Genomic DNA, 9,985 nt, shown 5'->3' with positions numbered 1-9,985 from the left:
GGGTGAGAATATAGTATGGTGGAGGGATCGTCTGGGAGTTCACGGTTAGAAAGAAAGCCTGGTCGTGCCACATCTATCCTTTTGCGTCATTTGTCTCCCGCAGTGATCACGTTGTCAATTTCTTGAAGGATCGTATCTTAGTATCAGGTGGGCAGCTCTCACTTGTAGGTCTTCACTGACAAAGACTTCAGAGCGGAGGACGCGATTCAAGTCTGCGACGTTGCAAAAGCTTAGACGCGAATGTACGTGTTGTTTATCTATGAAAAGAAACATCCGAGAAGACAGGCATGGTTGGATTAGTGATAAATATCAAGGAAAAAACAATAATGTGCAATATAATTCAAAAACGGCAAAAGTAACGAGATTGAGTCATGGGTTAGGAAATCTAACTCCTATGGAGTCACACCTAGCTCTCCCCATTCGACTGGGCAGTGAGGACCGACAAACCAATTTCCCGAGGCGATGAGATAGTCGTCTTTCATGCCTTTGTTGGATTTGGGAAGACAGGATATCAATCTAACAATGCTAGACCTGGATTTAATGTAGTATCCTACACTTTTGAGTTTATGGCACTCGTACATATAGGCAACATCGTGCCATGTGAGATTCAAACCCATTTGCTCGTTTAGAGCATCGACACAACCTAAGACCCTAAATACGTTTGGTGTGCACTGATTTGGGCATAACCTATGGTTACGTAGGTATTCGCTGGTTATGTTTTTCATAGGGAGGGTCATCCCACCTTCTATGAAGGCGATCATGGGAATGATAACTTCTCCCACTTTCCTAGCGTCACCTATGGCTTATACTAGGCAATATTTCATGCCCACGTCGTGAGGAATCTGGTATTTGACCCTAAAACCCTCCATACCGGCGTCGGTATCAACTAGAATCTTAAATCTACCCATTTAGTAGGAATGAAACGAAAGTTTAAAGAAGGAAAGGGATCTAGATGGTGGCTGAGGACAGAAGCCGAGAAGGAATGAGTAAAGAAAAGTGAGAACTTACGGGAGTTGGTTAGGTGATTCTTCACGAGCTTCTTGAGAGAAAAGATAATAATTGGCACTTAGATGTGATTGATTTCTGAAAGAATGGATGGAGATACGGGTTCCCAGGCGTTTTGACGTGCGGGAGGCGGCCTCGAAATTAAAACTCTCCCGCTCAAATTTTTAGAGCAAATCTGGACCGTTGGATGCGTATCCCACCATTGAACGTGGGGAACAGGATGTAACTTGCGGTCATAAATGCACGCGTTCTGGGTTTCGAAGTGTCAAAGACGTTTTCAGGAAATGAAAGGACCCCTACACGTGTGGCGGTTTGCAAAGTGTGTGGAGGGTGCGCTGTTTGGTTCAAAACTCTATTTCTCCCCTCGGATGGGAGGGAAAAATAAAGTTTTGAGGGGCTATTGTGGGGGGTAGAAGTGTTTGAACAAACGTTTAGGCTTTGGGTCTGATTGGTTGATACAAGTCTGTTTGATCATGGTCTCTAGGCCCACAGGTCAGTCCGCACTATAGTGGTCCGAGGAGTTGTCCGAGGAGGAGTATCTCCTCGGACAGGCCCGACAATGGCCTTGGGACTTGCTAAACGGGTTAGAGGCAGAATTCTTGAAGAAATGGTGGGTAAAAGTATGATCCAAGCACCCTTTAGAAGCAGGAACGTGTGAGAAATATTTGAGAAAAAAGCTGCTACCACCACATTAAAGGCCCTGCATCTACTTCCCTGGCCACATTAATGGAGAAATAACCTCTAAACAGTGTAATTCAGCCTTCCTGCTATTATTTGAAGACTTCAAGAAGGTGGTGGATGGGACAAGTATCTAAGAGAGAAATTTGTGTGACACGTGAATGAAACAGGGAAGAAGAAGAAGTATATAAGAGAACGAGAGAGGAAAGAAGGAGGGACCTTCTTCTTAGCTGAAAAAAAAAAACTAAGAATTGTAATCTTTTGCTTAGAAAAGGAAATACTATATAAATTGTCCTTGGCTTACGTCCAAAGAGCTTCTTTTTGTTACGTCCATCTACTACTTGTATAGACAGCGGCATCCTAGCCTGTCGATCAACTTTCTAATATCCCAAACCCATACTCTACAAATTTCATTGTATAAGGCTCTTTGGGCCTAAGTTCATCACTTGTTTTTGGGTCCAGGTACAAATTGTGCACTTACATTTTTCATAAAAGTGGTGTTAAAAATTTCTTATTATGGTTTATTAATAATTGCTCTAAGGTATCCATTAACATGACTCTAATATATTTTCACAACATTTAAAAAATGTATTATTTATTGAATTGTTGTTATCAAATTTTTAGTAAAAGATATTTTAATGAGAAAAATTTTCTTTTGTGGCCGGGTCTTTTGTTCTTATTAATAGCGCTCTATCTAATTAAAAATTGAACTGAAAATCTGTGGTTGCACTAAATTATAAATTGTAGTAATTTTTTAAAGATAAAATTCTCTATTGTTTTATCACTTTTTTTTTATTATTATAAATGTTTCGTATTTGATTTTTACTTAAACATCTTCTTTTTATTCGTATCAATTTCTTTTATTATTATTGTTATTATTATTATTATTGTTGTTGTTGTTGTTGTTGTTGTTGTTGTTGTTGTTGTTTTTAACGAAGGGTTGGACCTTTGACCTCTACCCTGCTCAACAGATGAGGTGTTTCTCTTCGGACTACACTCCCAATTCCTTATGACCAAACTTCTTCCGTAGACCATGAACTTGTATGCCTCCATTAGAACCTACCTGTCCTCGAACTATTTAATGTCGTCGGACACAGCCCATGGCCCAATATCCATTTCTGGGCCCTTCATCTCTACAATTATTATTATTGTTGTTATATAATCGAAGCCTATAAAGCTCTCACAATTTTTCACATCAGCACAATAAATAAATAAAATTATCATATTTAAATAAAATTATTTTTATTTAGTCCAAACTTAATAAGGAGTGAAACTCTATCTCTTTAACAAGTCCAACTTAAACTCAAACTCATCATTTTTTTAAAATAAAAATATTTTTGTTTAATCCAAACTTATCAATGAGTAAAACTATATCTCTCTAATAAGTCCAACTTAAACTCAAATCCAAACTCAAACTCAAACTCAAACGTTGATATTATTATTATTATTATTATCTATAATCATGGATTATTTTTTTGAATGTAACCCAATTTTCTCTATTTTTTAGTCATATATATTTTGTTTTGTTTCAATAATTTCTAAGTAGTGAATTATTTGATTTTTCAATATTTTTTTGGTCTTTTAGAAATTTTAATATCTAAAATTTTGAGTTATTGTGTACAGTATCTGAAATTGTTTGACAAATATTTTGTAAGCCATGACTTCTTCATTAAATTGTAACACAAATTAAAGTTATACAAGAGTAAATCATGTAATGATGTAGTTTCTTAATCAATTTAAGATTTTTTAAAATTATTTTAGTCTATCTCACAAATAAATAGATTCTTGTGCATAGCACGGGTTGAGGACTAGTTATTATTATTATTATTATTATTATTATTTTGTTCATATTTGATACGTAAACCTTTTTTTTTTTTCATATCAGCTTTTCCTCCGCTGCTTTATCAATTCTTTATATAGACACAAAAATTTAATTAATTGTTGATTACCAGTACTTCAATTTATTAAATTAGTTTTTCTTATTATTAATAATTAATTATTAGATACATTTTCTCAAACCAAATTGATTTATGGATAATTTTTAACTTGCGTAAAAACTCTATCATCTATCAAAAAATTCGGAATTCTCTTTGTTTATCTTCACACACGTCTCTCTCCCTCTCGGTAGAAATCCTATTCGCTTGTCTATAAAAAGAAAATTCACACACACACCTCTCCCACAAATTTCTCTCTTGGTGGGTTTAGAATTTAGACTCCCAATCTCTTACTACGGAAGACATCTCTATCATTTTCATAGTTTGTGCTATTGCTACCAAGAAAATCATAATTTTCAGTTTGCGCTATTGCTACCAAGAAAATCATAACAATAACAATGTGAGTAATCCTTCATTCTTCCTCTTCTTCTATTTTTTATTTATTTAATTAATTTTTTTAATGAATTTCTTCTATTTTTTATTTATTTAATTAATTTTTTGAATGAAGAATATTATAAATTATGCCATGTGAGTACATAACAATGTGAGTAATCCTTCAGTCTTCCTCTTCTTCTGTTATTTATTTATTTAATTTTTTATATTGAAAAATATTATAAATTATGCCATCATTCTTCCTCTTCTTCTATTATTTATTTATTTTATCTATTGAAGAATATTATAAATTATGCCATGTGAGTAATCCTTCATTCTTCAACTTCTTCTATTATTTATTTAATGATGAATATTATAAATTATGCCATGTGATATATAGACTAATAATTAATTACAAGCTATCAGCTTTACTTTGTGATGGGCTGCTTAGGGTTGAGTTCGGCTACTATGGCTTGAAAATTTTCAAGAAGGATCTATTAGGATAAAAAAGCTGTAGATTTGGGAGCAAGTGAGAGTCTGTGCCCTAGTCTCTATAGTAGCCAAGCCAACCCAACCATATAAACTCCCATTCGTGGACATGGTAACTATATAAAAGTAAAACTCCTCCCATGGGGCTGTGCCTGTATATTATTGTCTTCCCCAACAGTGACAGTGAATCATGCAGACGTTTTCCCTCCATCTCTTATACCATTTGGTTGGTTCGTGTTAGAAAGCCTAGAAAAGTAACTCCACATAAAACTAAACCGCATCTTTTATGTATGTTTGCGTTTGCAGGTTTCAAGACCCGAAGGAATTTGATGAGGGAAGCTCCATATCTTTTGATATGGGAAACAATCAAGCCTACGAAGGTATATAATATTGCGATATTGTGATTCAATTTGAACAATGAAGCCTATAATTTAATTGAGTTTTTTTTTTTTTTTTTTGGGGTTATTAGAAGATCTCGCTATTGCTAATTCACAAAACAAACGAAAGAATCATGCTGCTAGATTGGTTATGTTGATGGAGGACGCGCAAGACATGGGTCGATTGCAAGAGGACGTGCAGCAATTGCGAGAGGATGAGCAGCAAGACATGGATCATTTACGTCAAGACATGGGTTGATTGCGAGAGGACGTGCAGCAATTGCGAGAGGATGTGCAGCAAGACATGGATCTATTGCACAAGGACATGGTTCGATTGGCGAGACATGCAGCCAGACATGGGTCGATTGCGCGAGAACATGCAGCGAGACATGGGTCGTTTGCGCGAGGATGTGCAGTCAGTTGCGCGGCAATGTAGGTCATGCACCACCATGACGTGGCTATCATAAGCTGGGTGTGGTTTCGAGCTCACCCTTTGAGCAAGTCCATAAAACTTCAACCTTTTTCTTTTGGGAAAAACTTCCCAACTTTTTGTTTTTTATTATGGGAATTATATTTTGGATGCTTTGGGATAATACTAATAGGGGTAGAATATCTGTTTTGTGTTTTTTTTTATTTTATGGTTGTTGGAAATATGTAAAATGTTTCACTTTGGAAAACTCTTTCCAAAACAGGAATGAAGTTAATCAATTGCTTTGGATTTTCTAAGAATGGCGTTCATTTGCAAGGAAATTTCTACAAATGAACTTTCTAAAAACAAATTAAGGATACATTCCATATGATTTCAGTAATGTATTTTACAATCAAGATAAATATCTCTCCGACATCTTGAATCAAGTCCAAGAAACAATCTCTCCCAAAATTAGGGAAATGCTGCCTACCAACCATCTCTCCTAGACCCCACACCCCACAAAAGCATTGTACACAACCTTTGTGACCCTAGTCACACAACTATCTCTATAATGTTATGCACAGCAGATGGCACGCCAAATGCAAATGACACCTCTCCTTCACATCTTTTTTATTTTTTTTCCTCTCAGGCCATTTCATTTGCTATCTTATGTCCTCACAAGATTTATATTAATATTAATGTCTCAATATAATAATAATGTGCTAGAAATAGTAGCAGTCACAGTTTACTTATTCTGACTAGTAAGCGAATGATAAGCAAATGATAGGCCAACATTGCATTATCAGACCCTAAATCCTCACAACATGATTGTGCACTACACAACATGCTCATAATCATATGGGGTTAATTATGAGGAGGAAATAGGTAGATGAATGGAAGCAATTATTTTGGTTATTTTATCTATTGTGTGGAGTATCACATCAACTTCTACGTTGGGATAAAAAAATAAAATAAAATAAACGCTAAAAACATACCCCTTGTTCCGAGATGAATTTAAATTAAAAAGGGCCTGTAGAGGCCAAACAATAGTTTTTCCCGTTTCTTCAACTCTCTTCTTTGCCGCTTCCCTTGCTTTAAGGGCAGCTGCTTCTTCTTTGGATATAACCTTTAGCTTCTCATCTTGCTTCTTTCTCTTGCCAATAGCAACTGACGATGGAGTACCCTTAATGGATCTCATGGGATTTAAAGAAGCTGAAACAACAGGCCGGGTGCTGGTCCACTTTGGACTTTATTTTCTGTAACTGGTACTGCCTCTGAAGCTGACAACAGCTTTTTCAAAGCGGGCGCTTGATGTTTAGAGTTTGAGGAAAACTGAGGTGTGGCATATGCCTCTTCCTGTGTCACCCACTTCCCTACTACATTCTCTCTCCATAAACATAAATTCAACAGCATATAGCCTAAATAGATATTAGAGGAAAGGAGAAGGATAAAGATATACATTTAACAGAATATAGCCTAAATAGATTTTAAAGGAAAGGGGAAAGATAAAGAACTAAGTAAAGAATCCAATTGTATGATTAAGGGCTTATCTGGTAAACTAAAACAGAATATAGGACTAGAGGTGGAGGGGGATGGAATTTTGTTCAAGAACATATCTATTTGGCTCACACATTTGTAAAGCAGCTGCAAAGTTAAGCATAATTTTGCTGGCTTTTTTGAGTGATGATGAAATAACAACTCTAAATATAAGATATAGGTTAATTTAAGATGCTCTGGCATATTCCACATCAGACTTTACTGGTTGGTTTTTTGGGCGATAAGCAAGTTTTGGCCCCCAAAAGGAGAGCTGGAGATGAGATACAGGAGATTCAAACTAGTGACCTCCACTTAATAATTGGTTCCCAACTGACTGTTCTGCCCTTGAGGTACATTACTGGTTGAATGTTCACACACCTATACAATGCCTATATTTGCTAAGCTACCAGAGAGGAGAGGAAATATATATACCTACCTAAGGCTGAGACAACCTCAGAAAAAAGGCTGTTCTAGGCTTCTAGCTCAGCTTGTTGACATTTGAACCATGCCAAAGCTGGATCGGTAGTCTAAAATAAATGAGTCAGCTCCTGCATTCATTGATTTGCTCCTACACTTGTCAGTGCAAATTAAATATTGAACAGACCTCAGAATCTCACCAGCTTGATAATGAATCGGCTTTATAACTTTCCTTTAAAGTGCTTGCTATGGTTTACTGTCTCATAGGTATACTCAACTATTCAGGATCTTTATCAGGATGAAACTAGTAATTATCATGCTTGGCTTGTTAACCAGTCAGACTTGTACCACAGATTGATCTTGTCCAGACTCCAGCCACCAGACTTGCCTAATAGCTTCATCGTGAGTCAGCTCAAGTAGTTGAGTAGTCTCAAAGCTTAGTTCATTTAATAGCCTTATGCCCAACTAAAAACTATGCAGGACAATACAACTTGACAGCTAATGACTAAAACCAGACCTTTTACTTGATCAGATTGGCAATGACATCTTTAGAGGCAGGGTTCTCCTAAGTGAGTAAAAGGTCTATATAAATAAATTGAATGAAATATACATTTCTCTTCCAATATTGGTGAGCATAATTTGCCTATCACTACAACTTGCAATGATGAGCAGTTTTTTTTTTTGACAAGTAACTTGCAATGATGAACAGTTGTACAACAACTGCTCTAATTTCAAATGTTTTGAGCCCAAGCATATGCAGTGTACACACACACACACACACATATATATATATAGCAGATCTCATCTCAACAATTAATCTCATTACCTTCATCTTGATCATTCAATGCTTGGGCATATCTCTGACCTCTTGAAGTTTTGCTATATCCTTCTGATTGCTACAGTTTGCTTTCTGAAGATATGAAGGAAAAAAGTAAATCAATATCAGCAAGATTTGCAGCATATAAAAAACCATGATAAATCGAATCACCATCATCGAAAATGATGTAACTATATACATATATTTTTACCATATTAATATAAGCAAATGCTGTTCTTAATATTCACTGCTTCAATTTGCTCATGGGCACAGTCTGCTTACCAAGCTCATGCTATCTAATGCTGGAAGGATTATTTGATACGAAGATTTTGTAGAAGTCGCACCATTTGTTTCCCTGGCTAACCCAATACTGGAAATAGAAGATAAAACAAAAGAAAAATAAACACGCAAACAATAAAATCAAAATGTTAGTAGCAGCCTCGCAGTCTTCCATCAGAATTCACAGCTCAAGTTTTGATCAAATGGGAAGAAATAGATGATAAAAATAGAAGCAAAAGAACACACAAACAAAAACACAGCAAACTGATTTTTTTAACCAAAAAAAAAAACTTGAAGAAACATCCAATTAGCAAATGAGAAGCAAACAAAGCACTCTCTAGAATCACAATACATTCGAAGAAGATAGAAATACACTCTTCCCAACTAACACCATTTTTCTTTTATTGGTTGATGAAATCAGATGTTCGAATTCAATTGGAGAACCTAAATTTACTGTACCTTTAAGATATTGTATCTGTATTGTACCAAATAAATAAATAAATAAACGTCCTAATCTCAACTGCAGTAAAAAATTGCTTTTTTTGGTTTCCCAATTAATGTTCTATAATTGCATTACAAGCCACACAGAGTACAATTACTATTCCTAGAAAAAAAAAAGAAAAAAATACAGGGTGCCCATGATTTTTTTAAGCCAAAATTACACTAGAAAAAAACTGTGAAGGATTTTTAAAATAGAACAAAAATTATATAGCCAGACTTATAAAGAAGTTACAAGTAAACTAAAACTAATGACGGAGTTTGTAAGCAAATAGAAGAAAATTGAAAAGTGAACAATAAAGAGAAATTCGCAGTGATTTGATAAAGAGTGATTGGGCAATGAGGACGACGATACCTCAGTCATTGCTGCGAATTAGGGCTTTATCAATTCAATACTTTTGCGCACCCGAGCTGAGCTGAGCAGAGAAGAACTTGCAGAGAATTTAAAATTCTGTGTTGGGTAAAAGTGAATGGCAAAGCCCTAGTTTGTTCGTTCAATTTGAAAATTAGGTCTAAACCCTGAACTTTCTCTCTCTCTCTCCGACACAGAGAAAGAACGGACAAGCTGTATTGTTCTTGCTTTTGATTTTGATTTTGATTTTGTTTTTGTTTTAGAAAAATGCTAGGGACAAACATTTTTACACAATTTTGGCCACAATTCGCTACATGGTGAGTTGTGGTTGATTAGAGTGTGTCTCCACATGGCCTACTAACACACTCTAATCAATCACAACATGACAAATTGTGATACAAAATTGTGCAAAAGTGTGTATTCCTATTAGCCCGTGTCTAATTTAGAGTAATTAATTTATCTTTATTTCTAAAATAATAAAAAAAAGAGGTAAAAATAGTAAATAGTAAACAAAAAAATTTTTGATAATAATAAATAGTGTACAATGAGGTTTTTTTTTTTTTTTTTGGTGTAGTCTTTTAATTTTCTATTCATCGCTATTTGAGATTTAAGTGTATGTTTAAACATATTATGCATTTGAGGTAAAAAAACAAACAAAACAAATTAAACATAACGAGAATAGGGAGCAAGGAAAACCGAAAATTAAAAAGAAAAGGGTAAGTCTTGATAAAGTGTAAAAAAAAATTTGAAAACATGAGTGATTGAAGGAATATAGGAGAGTTGGAGCAATTCAATTTTCTGAATATTGAGTTTAAATACCAA

The 9,985-nt window shown here is 35.1% G+C and overlaps 1 long non-coding RNA gene across 3 annotated transcripts; it reads right to left on the bottom strand.

The window, feature by feature from the left end:
* Nucleotides 1-6,160: 6,160 nt before the first annotated feature.
* LOC142642220 (uncharacterized) lies at nt 6,161-9,421 on the bottom strand. 3 transcript variants are annotated; one of them, XR_012845617.1, is made up of 3 exons: nt 9,167-9,421; nt 8,246-8,404; nt 6,161-8,127 (listed from the first exon to the last, which is right to left on the bottom strand). It is a non-coding gene; the product is annotated as an uncharacterized LOC142642220 (long non-coding RNA). The 3 variants fall into 3 exon arrangements; XR_012845615.1 differs by having other exon boundaries at nt 8,283-8,404; nt 9,167-9,417; XR_012845616.1 differs by having other exon boundaries at nt 8,317-8,404; nt 9,167-9,415.
* Between the last annotated feature and the right edge of the window lie 564 nt (nt 9,422-9,985).

This window comes from Castanea sativa, chromosome 7, assembly GCF_040712315.1.
Source record: "Castanea sativa cultivar Marrone di Chiusa Pesio chromosome 7, ASM4071231v1".
Taxonomy (NCBI): Eukaryota; Viridiplantae; Streptophyta; class Magnoliopsida; order Fagales; family Fagaceae; genus Castanea; species Castanea sativa.
This window is presented reverse-complemented; position numbering and strand designations above follow the sequence as displayed.